The sequence below is a fragment of the Heteronotia binoei genome, chromosome 7 (genome assembly GCF_032191835.1).
Source record: "Heteronotia binoei isolate CCM8104 ecotype False Entrance Well chromosome 7, APGP_CSIRO_Hbin_v1, whole genome shotgun sequence".
In the NCBI taxonomy this organism is placed as follows: domain Eukaryota; kingdom Metazoa; phylum Chordata; class Lepidosauria; order Squamata; family Gekkonidae; genus Heteronotia; species Heteronotia binoei.
This window is the reverse complement of record NC_083229.1, coordinates 111230917-111250859: the sequence shown is the minus strand read 5'-3', so window position 1 is coordinate 111250859 and position 19943 is coordinate 111230917. Positions and strand designations below refer to the sequence as shown.

The window sequence follows — 19943 nt, the reverse complement described above, 5'->3', positions numbered from 1 at the left end:
CGATTTGATCCCTTCCCTCAGGTTCCTGGATTGAACAAACAACCAAAATATATCTTTCTGACAGGGTTAGACAGCCAAAGTTTCTTCAGGGGAGAAAAAACACATTACCAGAACTGCTCAGTCAGTGGGAGAACAGAGAAACAGAGGGCGTTTTCGCACTGACCTTCAAGTGGCGCGACCGCTCTCCTCACGCCGGCGGATCTGCAGGGATTTCGCACCAGAAGCGCCGGCGCACCCAAAAGAGCCGGCGACTTCTGTCGCGAAACCAGCTCAAACGGAAACCGCCAAGAAGCAGGAAAACGTTTGAGCTGGTTTCGCGACGGAAGTCGCCGGCTCTTTTGGGTGCGCCGGCGCTTCTGGTGCGAAATCCCTGCAGATCCGCCGGCGTGAGGAGGGTGGTCGCACCACTTGAAGGTGAGTGCGAAAACGCCCAGAGAGAAAACCTAGCCTCTGAGGGAGGGTGGTGGAAGGGGTGCATCATATGTGGCCATTGTGATCCATACTCTGATAACAGTCAGCTTAGATTACTGTTATACATTTTCCATAGGGTTGCCTTTGGAAATGGGCCAGAAACTTGTTTGTCCAAAATGCTGCAGCCGGGCTATCGTCAGGGGCAGGAAAAAAGCATTAATGCGGAAAGATTTGCCCTGGAGATCTGTTTGTTTCTGGGCACAATTCAAAGTGCTGGTTCTTACTTTTAACGCCCTAAATAGCTTACAGCTGGGGTACTTGAAGGACCAACTCTTCCCATATTTATATTGTCCAGCCTGATGGTTAAGATTTGTCTCACAAGCCCTACTCTCTATGCCCCTTCTGAGGTGGAGTGGGTAGCAACAAGAGGCAGGACATTTTCAGTAGTGGCCCCTCATTGATGGCATGCCCTTCCTCTTGAGGCTTACCTGGCTCCTCTTTTGCTTTCTTTTAGGCACCAGGCCAAAACCTATTTCAGTCTGGAAACTGTTGTTTTAAGCTGTTTTTTATAATCTATGTTTTAATAATGGGTTGGGGCATTTTAAAGTAGGATTTTAATTAATGTCTTTTAATTAAAAGGGAAAAAAGCTAAAGAAAAGAGATACACAAGCTACAAAAAATGAGAATATGGAGGAGCCCAGACACAAGGTGGCAGCCCAGATTGAACCTGTATATTCCATACTGGAAATTTTAAATCATCATTTAAACGATTTTAATTACAGAATCTGTAAAAAGCCGCCCTGAGCCTGCTTCGGCAGGGAAAGTGGGATATAAATCAAATAAATATATAAATAAATATTTTTTAATATTGCTTTTATTTTGTAAGCTACCTCAGGCAGGTTTGTAGAGAAGCAGCATAAAAATGTTCTAAATAAATACAATTTATTTATTTTATTTTATCAGATTTATATCCCGCCCTCCCCTGATGGGCTCAGGGCAGCTAACAACAACAAATTAAACCACATCAAACATTAAAAAACAAAATACACAATAGAAATCATTCATAATAACAATAATTAAGTATTGGAGGTTGGGGAAAATGGTGTGGGAGGTAGCTGAAGCCCTATTGCTTCTACAATACTGTATGCCCAGGTATTCTCAATTCATATGTGATTGTATTACTTTTTGGGGCTCTACTGCATTCTCGTTTCCATTGCTTGTGCAGATAACTGCAGGTTTTTATGCCGGACATACTGATGTAATATCGAATCTACCACTAGAGGGAGCAAAACAAGCGCAGAAAAGGGGAAAAAGCTAAAAAAGAGAGATACACAAGCTACAAAAAATGAGAATATGGAGGAGCCCAGACACAAGGTGGCAGCCCAGATTGAACCTGTATATTCCATACTGGAAATTTTAAATCATCATATATGCCGTGTTATTCACATAGTACCATCCTAAGCAGAGTTACACCCTTTTAAGCACATTTACTTCAGTGGACTTAAATGTGTGTAACTGTGTTTAGGACTGCACTCTCAGATTGCATTTATGTGCTGCAGTATCAGCCTGATTGCAGTCGGAATATGAGCAAGATAAGATGAATGTGTTCTGCTTTCCCTGTAAAAGATGCTTTCATAGCAACACTGATACATGCCATCCCATGGGGTGCCATAGCTTTTGATATGGTGTATTTTATATGTTTACAAAAGGTTTAGGAAACCTCTGAATGATAGGGAAAAAAGAGGGTACTGAGTACCAGAGGTTTAAGAATGATACAGAATCTGTAAAAAAGCTATAATAAGGCACATATGATTCATTGCAAAAATATGAATAGAATCGAATGATTGTGATTACAGAACCACAAAAGATCATAGCAATGATTAAGAACACTATCATGGAGTATCCCCCCCCCCCCCAATATTAGTCATAATAGTTATGTTAAATACAGCTACAATGACATATCCCAAAAAGTTGGTAGTGCAAAAAAATAAAAATAAAAATACTGCAAGTAGATATATGTTGCAAAATTTGTGGCAGCCCTGATTCTCTTTAACTATTCCTGCCACTATACTCCAGCTCCTGTTTAGTCCATTAGGCTGTTAGAGGAATGGGAAAAGGTCAGTTCTTTTGACCTGTTGCCTTGAACTACCTTGATTTCTGACAACTTTCACACTGGTCAATGTCTTTTGGATGGGCAGCGGTGGGGGCTCATATATTATAAAGTCTTTTGGAGTGGATGCAGTACATACGTTCCACAGGTGTGGTGGAGAGTCCTCTCCCCAATCCCTCTCCCTAGTTTTTCTCCACTATTGCTTACCTGCCAAAACATTACTGTGACCTTTGTCTCAGGCAGATCTCTAGCTGGGACCCACCTGCAAGGGGGAATTACTTTAAACAGACAGATGGAGATTAAAATCTCTTTGAATGCATTAAAGCATAATATTAACCACTAAATCACAGAGGGACTTGATAGGTGAATGTGTCCTTCAATTTTTGCAGACTACAGCTCTCAGACTCTAAAGAAGAGATTGTGTTTTGTTTATTTGTCCACTCTACGTTCAAAGGGAAACCCTGCATTTCCCTGCCAATAAACAGTCAATGTATTCACTAAGACTTCTATTTAAAAATAATCTGATCACTCTAGATCTGATTAAACAAAACATTAAACAGATACAAAAGCACTGCCATACCCCATGGAAATCTGTCCTTCGTAAGCATACGTCTCCTTCCTATTGTGCCTGAATTGACTTTAGGGGGGGAGAGTTTACATTTCTTACCAAAAGCTTTGCCCTCAAAGAGGAAAGCAGATTTTACAGAATTCCAGATTTGAGAGGTTCAGAGGTTATAAAATGTGGATGGCTTATATAGAACATAAGAGAAGCCATGTTGGATCAGGCCAGTTGCCCATCCAGTCCAACACTGTCTCTGTGTCACACAATGACCAGAAAAACCCCAGGTACCATCAGGAGGTCCATCAGTGGGGCCAGGACACTAGAAGTCCTCCCACTGCCCCCCCCCCCAAAAAAGCATCAAGAATACAGAGCATCACTGCCCCAGACAGAGAGTTCCAACAATAGAAGCTACTATACCGTTCCAACAATAGAAGCTACTATACAGGTCAACACATGACTCTACTAACCCTTCTGTTTTATGCTGTCTAAAGGCATGATGTAAAACACCTCCAAGCATCCCAAAGAATAGTTGTTGCAAACTCACTTCCATTTGTTCTTGAATTTATTCTGGGCATATAGCCATTTACTCATGCTTCAATGCTGAAAACTATAAGTTAGCTAGCATAGTTGGGGAAAACACATGTTTGTACAAGGACCCAAAAGTAAACTGGGTCAAAACATCCTAAACAGATTTAAAGTTAAAACCCACAACAGAGCAAAGGACCATTTACCCAGTTCTGCCTTGCCTTTCTTCTTCAAACTGACCACACATTGGAGGTCTCATGGAAAAGTAAAGAAATGTCTCCCCGAGCCAGCCCCAAGGCTTCAGCTGGGATGGGACTGAAGGACAGTACCTGAACATGACCCCTGGGTCTGAGAGGAAGCACTGCAAAAACTATTGCAACCCTGGAGCTTTGTTCAGAATCGAGAGGAGAGAACTGACCCCCATTGGTAGCCTTGCCAACCTCCAGGTGGTGTCTGGAGACACCCCCCCCCCCCCGCAATACAACTGATCTCCAAGCAATAGGATCAGCTCATCTGGAGAAAATGGCCATTTTGGAAGATGGACGCCAGGGCATTATAGCCCATTGAAGTCCCTCCCTTACCAAAACCCTGCCTTCCCCAGGCTCCCCCCTCCCCCCCTAGAACTTCAGGTATTTCCCAAGCTGGAGCTGGCAACCCTACTCATGGGATCTTGAGTAATGATACGTGGGACTATCCCTTGTCTGCATGGTGGACAGGTTTCCTGCACATGCCTGTGCGCCCACCCCCCTAGAAGCACCAGGTTACCTTTTCCGATAGGCACAGCCATTCATTTATATTTGCAGCAGGGACCCCATTGGGATGTGAACTAAATCTGTATCCTGCTCCCGGTAATTCCTGAGCCTGAAGTTAAAAAAGCAAGTTTGGTACTCTTTAGATGTGCTTTGGGTGTCAGGTCTTTATCTTGTTAAATGGAATCCAATGGGAGCTGCTGAAACGGAGCCCTGCTAGCTTCTATTTGTGCAGTCCTACGTAGTTCTTTCCTTTTGTAAATTGAACTAGTAAATTGTAAACTAGTACAGGAAGGTGAGGCTAGATCCTTTCCCCCAGGGGTGGAACTCTAGCAGGAGCTCCTTTGAATATTAGGCGACACACCCCTGATGTAACCAATCCTCCAAGAGCTTACAAAAAAGAGCTTTGTAAGCTCTTGGAGGATTGGCTGCATCAGGGGTGTGTGGCCTAATATGCAGAGGAGTCCTGCTAGAATTCCACCCCTGCTTTTCCCCAGATGTGCTGACTGTTTTTAATTTGCAGGAGGTTTTCACATGAGCAACCATTAAACATGTGGCTTTCTCCACTCAGTCTGGACTGGCACACTGCATTCTACCACCTCTGACTTCTACTCCGTCTTTCCGCCAGGCCTTACACAAATTGTAAGAAAACTGTAGAAATAGTATATATGTTTTAAAAGTTGTAGCGTTAAGTATTTGAATTTTATAATGATTTAATAAGTATAATAAAACAGTATACTCGGCAGACTGTTAAAATTTAAAACTTTCTTTCATGTAGGGTTTAAAACAGAAGAATGTTTTCCAGCGCACAAAGTTCGATACAAAACTTGTTAAGGTCTCACCAAGGTATGTATTATTAATAGAATGTCTTGGCCTTTCTAACGTACTCTGTCTGAAGACTCCCAGGTGATTGGGGATGAATTAATCTTCACGAGAAGAAAAGTGATGTTGTGATTTGGTTCCTTTTATGATGTTTGTCATTGAACTTTGAAGGAACTGGCGTTGATTCAGAACTTCTAAGGAGATCTGTTTTGAAAGGGTGAGAGAATAGAACAGACTTACAGAGCAATAGGCTACACAGTTCCTCTTTCATCCAAGGGCCTTTTAACACCATTTTAGAGCTCTTTTAGGCTGAAACTATTACTTTAAGCTACTCAGTGGTTTGTTTTTATGCTGTGGCTGGGTTTTTAATGCTGAATTTTAATTTGTTTATGATTTTTTATTGTAAGGAGCCTCAAGTTGGTTCCCAGGAAAGGTGGGATAAATATATCAATTAAATAATAGGGTTTTTTTCCCCCTATGTATTGATTTAAAATCCTTATATCCCACTTTCTGGCAACTGTCAAAGCGAATTTAGAATAAATAATCAGACAGATCTATTGACACCCTCCACACCCCAACCATCAGTGAAGTTGCAGGACTTATGCTAGCTTTTATATTTGTTTAAAAATGCAGGTGCAATTATTTTAAAATAGGCTAAAATATAAAACTGCATTCTGTATGAACTCAGGATTTGAGATCCTGTGTTACAACCCATTTGTTTAAGCAATCGAGATTGGTTTTACAAGTTACATTCTTTATCATAAAGTTCAAAGCTAGTGGCATCTTGAAGACCAACAAAGTTTAGTTCTGGGTATAATACCGAGTTGGAAGTAATACAGTCCATTATACCCAGAATTAAACTTTGTTGGTCTTCAAGGTGCCACTGGACTCAAATGTTGTTCTGCTGCTTCAGACCAACATGGCTACTGACCTAAATCTTTCTTTATCACAGGTGTTTTATCTTTTGTTCAGTGAATATGGCATAGGTATCTTGTTTTGTAGAAAAATAGGTGGCGGAGCTCATTTGTATAACTCACTAGCATTTGCCGCACCCCCAGCCGCACACCCCAGCCAAAAGCAACCCGATGCAAGAAAGGAGAGCCCCAGGCAAGTGAGGGCTTCTTGGGCTGGCTAGAGATCCAGCCAGCCCAAGCAGGCCTTGCTCACCTGGGGCTCTCCTGGGCTGCCCCCCCCCTACAGTCAAAAGGCCAGCAAGCCACCCACCACCCAATATCACATAAGAAGTGGAGAAAAGGTGGTGTGGGCTTCTCCAGGGTTTAATGAGGGCTGCTGGGAGTGTGGCAAAGCCCCTGGTGGTTGGCTGGCTGGGATTGTTATGCAGCTGCACCTACTATTCAATGGATAAGGTAGGTAGGAGTAGGTAGGAGTAGTTTTTTAGCCTCCAGCTGCACCTATTATTCAATGGACAAGGTAGGAAGAAGAGGGGAAACCATCAGAAAAGTTCAGGAGCTGCCCTCCTGTGAACTCCTGCTGAATCTGAGGTCTGGATATCTCACTGCCAGAAGCCTAGTCCTTCCCACAAGAACATAGGCATGTCTAGCATCCTATACTTTCCTCCATTTTTCCTCATATTTTTGTTTTGTTTGTGGCATTCAATATGACAGCCGGTGTAATCTAATCTAAGATTAATTTTAGGTGTGCAGTGTTGTGTCTCAGTGCAAGGAATTGTTCTAGATATCTGGTATTTTAATTTTATATTTATTACCTCTTCTGTCTTTGATTATTAAAATTTAAACTATGTGGTAGAAAGGGCCTCCTGATATTCTGGAGTAGGTATTTTTGTAAATCCTCTCTTTTGCTTTATCCTAGGCTCTTTTCTCTCCATGGTCAGCTGCTTGTTTTAATAATATAATCTAATCTTGTTTAGATAAATTAGTCATAGAATTAAAAAGGATTCTCTCTCCTTACTGTAAAAATGTTTCCTTACATTTTGTCACTGTGCTGCTTTAGAGCCGTTAGCTGTGCTAATAGTAATGTAGTGACACCTACTGATGGGAAACAGGCATTACAGCACAGTTGCTTTGTACTAAAGGAAGGAGAAAAAAATATGCATTTCAATCTAGAGAAGATACTTATTTAAACAAAGTCAGCATCCTCATCCAGATAAATAGGTAGATTGACTGTATAACTTCTAAGTTTCTACTTTTGTCATTTTTCACATCATGAGAAAACAGCATGAATGCAGCAAGTAACTTAAAATAAACCCACCAGTAATTAAAAAGTAAAGATGCAAACATGGCTGAAAATCTGATTTTGGAAATTTGGGGTGGAAAAATTGGATAGGAGGGCTCAGTAGTAGGAAAAACAGGTGAAAAGGACTGCTTTCACCAGCACCAACTTCAAGCTTCATGGAAGAATCAGGAAGAAAAATGGTGCATCCCTAAGAGAGATCAAACTAAGTAATGGAAAACTGTTTACCTTCATAATTGTGTATTAGCTGCTAATAAAGGCAATAGATACAGTAGTTTAAAAGTAATAAAATCCACAACAAAGTGTATTTAATTTTAAATTGAATTGCAAGCAAATGGGTGTCCTAATGAACCCTGTGTCAATGCAGCTCTAACCAAATTAAATGAAATAATTTCCATCATGAGCAAACTAAATAAGTACAAAGTTTCAAACACGGCATTCTTCTTGGGGAAAGAGATCTGCAAGGATGATTCGGCTACTGGAATTAAATAGTAAAGGTCAAGACATGAGGTGCCTCAACTCTGGATTTAGAGCAATTAGGTTAAACTTTACCTCACTTTTGAGTCAGGAAATAAAGGGATGCTGCAAAATCCTGAAGGGTAATTACCCGCCCACCCCCTACTTCTGAGAGCTGAAACAAGCTTTTGTGTGTGTGAATTAAAATTAGTGGTATCCTTCACCCCATTATCGAAATCTTAATTTTAAACTATGTAGAAGAATGACTCATGCAGAGATACAATGGGCACCCTCCTCTCAGGGCATATAAATCTACAATTTCTCCAAAGAATCTAATGATACCTGGTGCAGAGAGGAAACAAATTACCCACTCTAGGCAGAGACTACTTAAATTGAATGAGCCAAATCTAGCACAGTAGATCTTGCAGAGACACAACAGGCAACTTAACACTTTTGAGCTCACGGGGTACTTTAATTAATGTAATACATTTCTCACAATTTTCAGGCACATCTCTCAGAGCAGTCTCATGCTCTGGTGCACAATTTGAGAAATATTGAGTTAGAGTCACAGCAAATAGAACTGACCCATGTTGCACACTTGTTGCAGTGAAGCTCCTTAATTGATTTTTGGTATAAACATGCTTAGTTACAGCTTTCAAAATCTTCCTTCATTTGTATTTACCAGGCTTTGGAGCTTATTCAGGAAACTTTTAAAAGAATCCCTTTGGCAAACTGTATTAGTAACAGGAGGGCTTTTTTTTTGTAGCAGGAACTCCTTTGCATATTAGGCCACACACCCCTGATGTAGCCAATCCTCTTGGAGCTTACAGTAGACCCTGCACTAAGAGACCTGTAAGCTCTTGGAGGATTGGCTACACCAGAGGGGATGTGGCCTAATATGCAAAGGAGTTCCTGCTACAAGGTTCGGTCCTTCCCAGCCAAGCCGGCCAGACGGCGTTCGGGCTGGGGGCCGCCTTTGCCCCCGCGGAAGAATGAGGGCAGTGATTGACAGCTGAAGTCAATCCGGGGTAGCGAAGGGCGTGGCGTCAGGGCTATATAAGCCCTGGCCCCGCCTTGAGTGAGTGCGGCGGTCTTCTTGGCTCTCTGCCCACCCACCCTCCCTTGGCAGTACAGGTTTCAACCGGTCGCCCTGTTGGGGGCCAGGTAGGAATTTTTTCAACTCCGCATAATTGGCCCATGTGGAGTTGTTTTTCGCCTACCTTGTACTGCCTTTTTAGTGTTAGGTTGTGTAGGTTGCTTATTAGTTGGTCGCTAGCCGGGGATGTGTTGGCCACAGTGTTTTCAGGGGAGCACCTATGGCCTAGCACCGGTGGTGCGGGTGGTCTGTATGAACCGCAGATGGGCTAAACGGCTCAGTGCGGGGAATGCAGACCACGGGGAGCCTCACCTCGGGCGGATCTTTCCATGGGGGATCGATGCTAGCCCAGGTGGAGAAAGGCTGAGGCCTGGCCGCTCAGTTACAACCCGAATACGGCGGGTTTGTGCTGGGGGCAGGGTTGCTCGCCCTTTGGACAAGGCGGGGTCCGTGGGTGACCCCAGGGGCTTGTCTGGTTAGGATCATCCCTGCCGAGTTCACAGGTTAATTGAATTTAATAAAGCGGCCCGGTTTAAACCCAATACTTTGTGTCTGTCTCTTATTTCGACTGGGGGGGCAAAAAACATCCTGAGTAACAGGCAACAGTCCCATAACCTCCCAAATGATTGCATATGCTTCAGTGAGAGGTTGTTGAATCCTGTTACAGACCTTGAGGAGGGGCTGTGGCTCAGGGGTGGTGCTTTGTACACAGTTCCTACAGTCTCCAGTGAAAGGATTTCAGATGCCAAGGAAGACCTTTCTTTGCCTGAGGCCTTTGCCTGAGAGAGTAGACAAGACTGAGTTAGATGGACCAGTGGCTTGATATGGGGCAAATCAGATTTGTATGATCATAGATTGCTGTGGCTTTTTCAATAAGAGTTTGGGTGAGAACCAATCTGAAACCCTTAGCTCTGTTCTCAGCCACTCTTGGTCAAGCTGTCGCCTCAGTCTCTGGGTGTGATCACCAGAGAGCATGGCAGTATCCTGGCTCTGAAAAAGCTGGTTCACTTTGATCTGTGCCACGGCATTCCCACAGCCCCCGCCCTGCTGCCAGGAGAGGCACGGGCTACACACACACAAGAGGAGCATTCGGACCGCTCATGCATGAGTGGGGCAGGTGCATCGCTAGGTCGGGCCAAATCACTTGTGTGATCACGCCCTCTGTCTTAGTTCCCACTTGCAAGCCTTTTGACTTTTCTTTTGGATCCTAAATCCTTCTCAGAAACGAAGGCCTTGTCCTTGTGGGTGGCCGCTCCTTGTATCTTAGAGCATACGCCCATTGGATTTCCATGTTGTTTACATTAACAGAGTGCCCGCCGCTCCATTTGTTAAATCTTTCTTTTTAACAAAAAAAGTTCATGTAAGTTAGTGGACAAGCACACATGCCATAGCCATGCATTTCAGGCATCATCAATGTGCAATGCGAAGAAGCCCTTTCTTTGCTCTGTTCTGAGCCTACTGTTGTTCGGCTTCATGGGTTGACCATGGTTTTTCCTCAGAGCTGGTTGCTCAGAGAGCCAGTTTGGTGTAGTGGCTAAGTGTGTGGACTCTTATCTGGGAGAACCAGGTTTGATTCCCCACTCCTCCACTTACAGCTGCTGGAATGGCCTTGGGTTAGCCTTAGCTATCGCAGGAGTTGTCCTTGAAAGGGCAGCTGCTGTGAGAGCCCTCTCAGCCCCACCTACCTCAAAGGGGGCCTGTTGTGGGGGGAGAAGATATAGGAGATTGTAAGCCGCTCTGAGTCTCTGATTCAGAGAGAAGGGTGGGGTATAAATCTGCAGTCTTCTGAGGCAGCCGGTGCTAAAAATAATGTTACTACTCTATCACTCAAGAGCTCTAGACTGCGGATCTCTGGTTCCTGAGGGATCGTTTTCCTATTCATCATGTGCTTTACATGCACAAGAAGCCACGTCTACCTTTTAGATGTTGTCAGTGAAACCTCATGGCCATAGTCCAGTAAGCATGAGCTCTTGGGGGTCTGCTGGATTGTGGCCCATTGTGCTTTGGCCTCAGTTCAGACTACCAAATATGACTTTGTGTGGAAAGTGTTCGTGTTTCATATTCCTTTTCCACTTTTTGAAACCTAAACATTCCTCTGTCCAAATTTTTTTCCTCATATTAGGTTTGCTAGTGTATATATATATTTAAGGAACGCATTAAAATGTATGTCATTTTCAAGGGTTAACGCTTCTTTTAATTTATGCATTTTATTAAATTTCTCTCGCTACACGTTCATTGTCACTGAAGCAAGGAAGAAAGTCGGGCGTTGAAAACACCGAATGCTTATAAAAAAGGAATTGCAGCCAAGTTTGGTAACCTTGCAGGACTGACTAATGAATCAAGTGGAGAAACAGGGCTTTGCTGGAAGGTGAGTTGGGTTTTTGTGTTTTGGGAGGGGAAATGTGCTTTTCCTTTAATGTAAACTGGAAAATGACAAGATGAATTATATTGACTTCCTTGTATGAAAGCTTTTCCTTTGCATTTTTTTAAACGTATTAGCACTTCAGCGGATTTCGATGCATACATCTCAACAGATGCGACTGTATGCTTAAATGGAACATTTAAAAATATTAACTGTGATTCCTTTTGGCAAGGCAGGAGCTCTTCAAAACGCTTCGTCAGCACCGTCCAGGCAAAGTCTGTCTGCAGGAGAAGAAGGGGAGGCGGCTTTGCCACCATGCAAATGAGACAAGCTTGAGATTTGATGAATCTCCTATCTCCTTTTCCTACTCAACTGACACTCGCTTTGAGGGAAGGTTGTAAATGCAAGAGAGATTGTGGTATAATTCCTCAGACTGGCGTTTTTGCCCCCCAGTCACTATTCGATTATCTTCCAAATTGCTGTGTTTCAGAGAGATAAAGATTTTTTATGGCTTGCTGACTTGAAACAACCAGAAGAGCCAGAAAGAGAGAAGGGCTAACTGGCCATGCATAGTAATTCCATTGGTTAAATGACAAAATCTTTGTTTGTATGACATTTCCAAAATTACTACAGAAGATGAATCTCAAATACAAAATGTCACATTTGGCATGCAAAACTATCAAAATATATTTCAGTATAAAATTCATGGAGGCGTTTAATTTAGAATGTGTTTAATAACTCCGTCTGCCTGCATCAGTAATCCTGCCTTGAGGTTTCAGAAAGATTGTCTTATTTATTCATTCATATGATGTTAATTTTTTTCTCCTGTATGCATGTGTGTGTGTGCATATATATATATATACATATATGATTCTTAAGCCAAAATATTAATGTTAAAACTTCATTGTTAATTAAGGTTTTTCTAATTTGAATTAAAATAATTGGCATTCAGATTAGTTTGTTAAGTACGAGTTGTGGGTTTTTAAAAAAAAAACACAAAAGAGGTTTAACTACTTCGAGTGTTTATTTAACTGCTTAATTTAATTCCCCAAGCTATCTATATGGAAATATGCTATCTCTTCTATTATAAATTCAAGGTAAGATTAAAAAAAAAAAGATTATTGGTCACTGTAGACTTGGATCCTGTAGACTTAGATCATGAGGCTTTGAAACACTTTGTCAAATGAAGCATATTAAAGTAGTGTGCTGTGGACTATAAAATGTCATATTTCCTTCCCATAATTGGTTGCTTTACCTGATACATTTTAAACATTGTAGAGGCAATACAGAAAGACAGTAACTACAGAAGGGGACAGTATTCTTGAGCCTAGAATCCATAAATGAACAATGTGCGTTCCATGAGTAATTCTGTGTGATCACAGGATATTCCTAAACAAACAAGCAAACAAACATAAAAATAGTTCCTGTGTCTTCTCAAGTTTCTAGCCTTTGTGTCTGAAGAAAAGCTATGGTAGTATGTCCCAATGTCAGGTTCAAACCCAAAGGAAAATAACAGTCCCATGGGTTTGCTATTTGAAGTCTCATAATTTTAAAACTATTTGTGTGTGGTTTTTGAGGGTTTACTTCAGAGTTTTCACTGGGAATTAGCAACACCTGAACTCATTTGGCAGGAGTGGGTTTCTCATCGAGTTCCAAAACATTACCGCTTGAACAATGAAGCATACACACATTTGAATAGGGTTAGGAAAGCATTCAAATCTGTAAGTTACACAAATGCACAAGAGAAAGAATGAGGGATCAGACAGAACTTGAAATTTCTCCTGCATCTTGAACCCAAATCATTCTATTTATTCGAGCAGGGGAATGAAAAAAATCTATCTCACATGAGTGATTTCGAATAAAGAATCAGAGGGTAGGACTTAAAGCAGGGGAATTCATTCTTCTACATTAAGACCAGTTGACAGTAAATCTAGTTATCCTGAGGTAGCAGATCTTGAAATCCCTTCTGCATTTGGTTTGTTTATATATTTCAAGGATTAGATCAAGAGTTGTAAAAATATGAACAAGACATCTGAAACCACATATTGTGAGATGTGTGAGTACCACTCATGCTTACCTCCCATCTTGTTACCCCAGTAACGTATAGTTAAAAATGTGCTATATGATGATAGTGTACTCACATTTTTCCCTCCCCCCCCCCCTACAATTTATTGCCTGGTGCTTGTGGGAGAAAGGCTAATATGGTAGCATCACAACACACTTTTTTCCAGCTATCTGGGGTGTAAGGAAGAAGATTCAGATAGTGTCCATATGTCACCCCACATTTTCAATTTGGGACCATAGGTCAGAATTGTTGTTATTCAGTCGCACAGTTGAGTCCGACTCTTTGCGACCCCATGGACAAAGTCACGCCAGGCCCTCTTGTCTTCCACCCTCCTCCGAAGTCTGCTCAAATTCGTGTTTGTTACATCAGTAACGCTGTCCAGCCATCTCATCTTTTGCCGTCCCCTTCTTCTTTTGCCTTCTGTCTTTCCTAGCGTCAGGATCTTCTCCAGTGAGTGCTCCCTTCTCATTTGGTGGCCAAAGTATTTGAGCTTCAGCTTCAGCATCTGACCTTCCAAGGAACAGTCTGGGTTGATTTCCCTTAGGACTGACTGATGTGATCTTCTTGCAGCCCAAGGGACTCTCAAGATTCTTCTCCAGCACCACATCTCAAAATTAGGCCAGAATTAGGATATCTTTATTCATCTGTCTGTAAAGAAACTTGCTGTGCTGTCATAAGCTTGTGTACTCAGAAGTAGATGCCACTGAGTTCAATAGGACTCACTCCCTAATAAGTATGTTTAGGATTGCTCTCTTAGGAACCTACAAATAATCCAAAACTGCAAGCAAGAGAATGTTACTGAAGCAAAGGTTAACTATAATCGCTAATCCCAATGGTGTAATTCTTTTTTTCTTTATTTGCCTTTACTCAGGCTGCTGACTCCGTTGTGTGTTAAGTACTGTTGAATCACTTTCTGCTTATGGCAACACTATGAAGTAAAAACTTACAAGAAGTCCTATCTTGATGGAGCCAAGGAATAGAACATCTTGAACAATTTCCGTTTCTTCATCATCAGCCCTTCATAGTCATTACTTTTCTCTTCATGATGTTCAGCTGTCAATTTCTGTTTGAACCTTCATCATTGTTGTTTCAATTCTTCACTATTTTCCACCAGCAACATGGTGTCACCTGCATATCTTAAATTGTTGGTATTCCTTCCACCAGTGTTCACTCTGCCTTCATCTTAACCCAATCCAGTTTTCCTCATGATATCTTTGGCATACAAATTGAACAGATAGGGTGATTTTCTGAATCCAACTTGAACATCTGACATTTCTTTTTCCACATATGGTAACGGTCTTTATTGTAAAATTTTGAGCATCACTTTACTCATGTGAGAAATTAATGCAATAGTCCAATAGTTGCTACAGTCTTTGATGTTTCCTTTTGTTGGTATTTGAATGTAGAACGGGTATTTTCAGTCTGTGAGCCATTGTTTTATTTTCCATATTTGTTGGCATATTTTTGTTGAGATATTGATGGACTCCATTTCTGTGGCTAGAATGAGTTCTATTGATATCCCACCTACTCCAGGTGATTTTTTTCTCCAATTGCTTTGAGTGCAGCTTCGCTTTCTAAAATTGCAGGTTCTTCCTCCAAAGATTCTTCTTTGAAGGAATCTTTCATCCTTTCATCTCTTCTGTATGTTTCCTCAGTATATTGTTCTAATCTTTTCTTTATTTTTGTCCTGTTGACCTTTTAGCAAGCCTAACCTTTCTTTAAATTTCCCCTTGATTTTTTTTCATCCAATGCAACAGATCTCTTCTTTTTGTTGTTCTCTTGTATTTCTTCACATTTTTAAAATAGCTCTCTTTGTCTCTTCATGCCAGTCACTGGAACACTGCATTTAGACTTCTGATTCTATTTCTGTCAATTTTCTGTCAACTGAGGGTCATATTTCCCCCTGCTTTTAATGCTCTTTCTTTCCCCTAGGTTGACTGGGAAAAAACTCCTCAACCCGTTCAGATCCAGCTGAAATGCTTACGAGGTATTAGAGACAAGGTGCCCCAAGGGAGCTACATCCTCAAGGTTTCTCTCCGCAGACGACTTGGCGATAAGGTCCTTTGTTGGGCCAAAGTGGAGGGGCAAACTGGAACAACACTACCTGTCACACATAATGGGAATTTCTATGATGTGGAGATCTGTTTTGACCAAAGTGTTCACACAGTAAGCAACATTCCTGGAATATGATTTTCTTTTATTTGCTGGTTTAGAAAATGCATCCACACCAGTTGGGCTACAGATAATTTTAACATCTTACCTAGGGCTATTTTTGTAACACGAACTCCTTTGCATATTAGGCCACACACCCCTGATGCAGCCAATCCTCCTGGAGCTTACAGTAGGCCCTGTTCTAAGAGCCTCAGGGGGTATGGCCTAACATACATCAGGCCTAACATGCAAAGGAGTTTCTGGGAGGATGGATGACTAGGCAAGGGAGGACAAAAATGAAAGCAGATGGGGGAGGAGCTGTGAGCTGGGGGCACATTGGCAGGCAGAGGATCCCCCCCTCCCCAGGCACCTTCTGCCCAGGGCTCACTGAAACCTGGAAGTGGCCCTGGCAGTGTGCATAGGTGCAGACTTTCCTTCTTTGCCCACCCCCCACAAGGCAACTTTCCTCACTCATTTTTTGAGAGTGCCAAATATATAATAGACTGTATCAGGCCGCATTGTCACCCAAGTTTAGATTTTGCTAGCATTTTTTTCTTATCTGTGCCGTTTGTCAGCTATGTAATTCGATTTGGGTAAAGTAGCTTTAGAATAATAAATGAACGTGTGTGTGTGTATATATATAAACACATGAATGCTCAAATCCTTGTTTGAGTGTTTAGCTTTATTGACACCCCCCCACCACCACCATTTGCTAAAAAAGCAGCATTTGGATTCTTTTGGAACAAACCCAAGCGCACTTGAGGCTGCGTTTTGTGACGGAAGCCTGCACATTTTGTTTCTAAACCACACTGCATGGAGCAGGCTTGCCGTGTGTTATTTTCTCTAGCCGAGCGGCGTTGAGGCGAATGCCTGCAACTAGTTGAATCGTTTGGTTCGTAAGAAATGTGTGTGATAAGCATCAGCGTCTTTGTTCCAAGCTCATTTTGATTCCTCTGGCCGCCACATTTGCTGCGCCTTGAGCTTTGTGTGATTGGTGTGGCATTCAAAATCGCACAAAGTGGGCTAAATGACCAAAGTGAATCATGACCCTTCTGAGAGCTGGGCACGGTCCAGATGATGAAATTCCATTCTGCAGTTGGAGTGTTGGAACAAAGTATTTTGAAGTCAGCTCAATGTAAAGAGTTTCGTGCTCAGTGGCACCGGGCAGCAGCAGGGGAAGGGACAGACAGACACTGGATGGTGGAGATGCTGGAATGTGGCACTTAGGAAATACCACAAGCACCTGGATTAGGCTCATTGGCCTGTAGTGGGTATTGTTGGTCCATGCCCAAAGCATCGTCACCGTGCAAGCTCCTCACCTACCTCATCCGCTGGTTCCAAAACAGCTTGGTGGCATTTGCTTGTATGGCTCTTTGCCTGGGTTTTGACACTGTATGACACAGGCTGGTTTCATACTGTGAAACTGACATGATTTTATCCCGTTGTGAAAAAATCTGTTTCAGTTTGAACCGTTTCTGGGCTATCAGAAAGCCACTGTTGAAGTGGCAGGATCCCGGCAGCTGTCAGTGGTTGCCAATTCACATTGCTATCCTGGCTCAACCACGTACCTACTGTGGAAAGAGTTGTCTTTTTAAAAAATGCCCCTGTTTGTGTGCTCAACTGGAGAAGCACACAAGCGCACCTCGGAGGGGGTTACGGGGGAAAAATGGACCTTGCTGGAAACTGCTTGGCGCGATCACACAGCTCTTTCTCTTATGAGTCCCCCTGGGGCATTCAGACAGCAGCTGATTATGCGACCAACATCTGATTCAGGGGGATTGTACCAGGACATATGAACATATGAAGCTGTCTTCTACTGAATCAGACCCTCGGTCCATCAAAGCCAGTATTGTCTACTCAGACTGGCAGTGGCTCTCTAGAGTCTCAAGCTGAGGTTTTCCTATTTGCCTGGACCCTTTTTAGTTGGAGATGCCGGGGATTGAACCCGGGACCTTCTGCTTACCAAGCAGATGCTCTACCACTGAGCCACCCTCCCTACCCTCCAGGTAGCTTTTTGCTGCAGATAGGAGGTGTCTGGAGATGGGGTGAGTATGGGTGTGACTTGGAGGACAGATGTGCTGGTGTGATTGTGCACTTTCAATCTGAATGGGAGGCAGGCCTAGGTCGGGGGAAATCTCCTGTGTGAAACCACCCACAGAGTGTTAGATTTGATGGGTTCTCTTATGTTCTTGTGGCAGGCCTCTAATTCACGATGACTGTAGGCCCCCACTTAGCCATAGCTCTGGCAGAAGTTGTCCTTGAAAGGGCAGCTGCTGTGAGAGCCCTCTCCAGCCCCACCCACCTCACAGGGTGTCTGTTGTGGGGGAGGAAGGTAAAGGAGATTGTGAGCCGCTCTGAGACTCTTCGGAGTGGAGGGCGGGATATAAATCCAATATCTTCTTCATCTTCTTCTTCTAATACACCACGATCCTGACTAGTACAAAGCACCACAAGCCCAAAACAATAATCCTTTTTGATTAAAGTGAAGTTTTCAGAGGCCTGTCGTTTAACGGTTTAACATTTCCATTGTTTTCAGTTTACATGAAAAAAGTAATAGGTTAGATGTGGAGAGTTTAACACAGGTAAGGGTTTAATGACTCTCCAAGAGAATGTCTAGGTAGGCTACATCCACCCTCTATGGCAGCTGAGCCCCTGCCCCTCCACTTCTCCCCCCCACTTGTGACTTTCTTCTTTGAATGTGAGCATAAATACTAACAGGTACATTTCCTCTTTCCGCTTCCTGTTAACACTCAAAGCTGTCTTTGGGCTCTGGATTGCAGAAGCTTCACACCGTGAAAAATATATTTATTTGTTTGTTTAGTATATTTTTTTACCCAGCCTTTTCTGTAAGGAGCTCAAGGCAAGTGTACATCTCACTCCCTTTCTTCATTTTTATCCTGACAACAACCCTGTGCGATAGGTGAGGCTGAGAGTGTGTGTGACTGGTTCAGGGTCGACCAGCAAGCTTCCATGTTAGATTGGAGATCTGAACCCAGATCTCCCAGATCCCAGGGGTGGAATTCTAGCAGGACCTCCACATATTAGGCCATACTCCCCTGATATAGCCAATCCTTACAAAAAGAGCCTTCTAAGCTCTTGGAAGATTGGCTACATTAGGGGTGTGTGGCCTAATATGCAAAGGAGCTCCTGCTAGAATTCCACCCCTGCCGGATTCTAATCCCATAGCCTAACCAATAGGCTCTTAAAGGCTCTTTTATATTTAAAAGAGATTCTTTTGGTAAATTCTGCAGTTATTGTTTCCAAGGGAAGCTCTGTGTTCAGATTTCGCTCCTAGCAATGCAGAGGTGATCCAGTTATGGTTTCCCCAAGTGGAGTGTTTGGTCTCATTTGGAAATAAAGATATTCGAAGAATGGAGAATTGCCCAGTTTGGAAAAAAATGGCAGGTGCCTGATTGTCCTGTAGCACTAAGCACATAAGAATACACACACCTATGGACAATTGAAATAGGCTGTAAGAACTTAAAGGCAGAAAATAGGGGACTAGAATATATCTAGTTAGGCTAGATGGACTTTTTTGCTTAGGATACTCTGTACTGTACCATGTAAGAAACAAAAATAGAGAATAAAAGCAATCCTGGAATAGAAGGGAGGTGCATATGATATGTACCATTTAAAATTGCGTGTGTGTGTGTGTGTGTAGGGGAAACCTGCAAAAATACTTCTGAGCTCTGTTGCAGGTCATGTAGTTTTAATGCATGCTGGAAAGTTAAAGTTGAACCTTAGGGAAGAAGTTCACATGACCAAATTGGAGTTTGCTTCTTTTCATTGTTCAGGAAGTACACAGAGATAAAATAGGTGAACTGCCATGTAAGGATCTTGGGATTTGTTACAGGAGAAAATACCAGACAGATAACATGAAGGGTTGAGTTTTGTTTTCATTGGCCATAACAAGGAGATTGGGTACAGTATAAATAAGGTTAAAAGAAATAAAACATGCATGCCTGATGTTGAAAGACAGCTTACTTGTAACTAATACATTGGAGAGATTGTTCCAGAACGCTCCATCCTTCCAACAATAATAGCTCTCTAATGTCGGCAAAGTTAGTGTCAGCATGGGTTACCTGCTGCATACAGAAAGTACCGGTCATGGAAGCTAGTTCTGCCTTGGGGCAAGTCTGACTTGAACGTCCGACCTTTCCAAAATATTTTTTGTTCATTAGTCAGTGTTCTTTGCCCAAGCCTGTTGGTTTCACTTCCCTGCCCCCCCCCCCCCCACCCTTCACTGTCCTCTTGCATCGCTCGTTGGCTTCTAATGCAAAGCGATGGCAAATTGGAAAGTATAATTTGGACAGTTACATCCCTGTGAGTAATGTGACAAAGTCTCGAATGCTGGATATTTTGAAGATGTTTATGCAGAAAAAGCATATAAATACATACGGGGTAGAAGAGGAGAACTTTTTCT

The 19943-nt window shown here is 42.5% G+C and overlaps 1 protein-coding gene, 1 long non-coding RNA gene and 1 other non-coding gene across 3 annotated transcripts in view; 2 read left to right on the top strand and 1 right to left on the bottom strand.

Annotated features, from left to right (window-relative positions):
* Positions 1–19943, top strand: part of LOC132575555 (uncharacterized) — a gene marked incomplete at its 5' end in the record, with an annotated part of 215254 nt that overhangs the window by 34074 nt on the left and 161237 nt on the right. The gene's annotated exons all lie outside the window — the stretch shown is intronic.
* LOC132575437 (uncharacterized) overlaps positions 5134–19943 on the top strand; it is a 29988-nt gene continuing 15178 nt past the window's right edge. The window contains exons 1-3 of the long non-coding RNA XR_009555679.1: positions 5134–5203; positions 11190–11310; positions 15302–15535. This is a non-coding gene — a long non-coding RNA (uncharacterized LOC132575437). The remainder of the gene's footprint in view (positions 5204–11189; positions 11311–15301; positions 15536–19943) is intronic.
* TRNAT-GGU (transfer RNA threonine (anticodon GGU)) lies at positions 17445–17515 on the bottom strand. The gene has a single exon. It is a non-coding gene; the product is annotated as a tRNA-Thr (tRNA).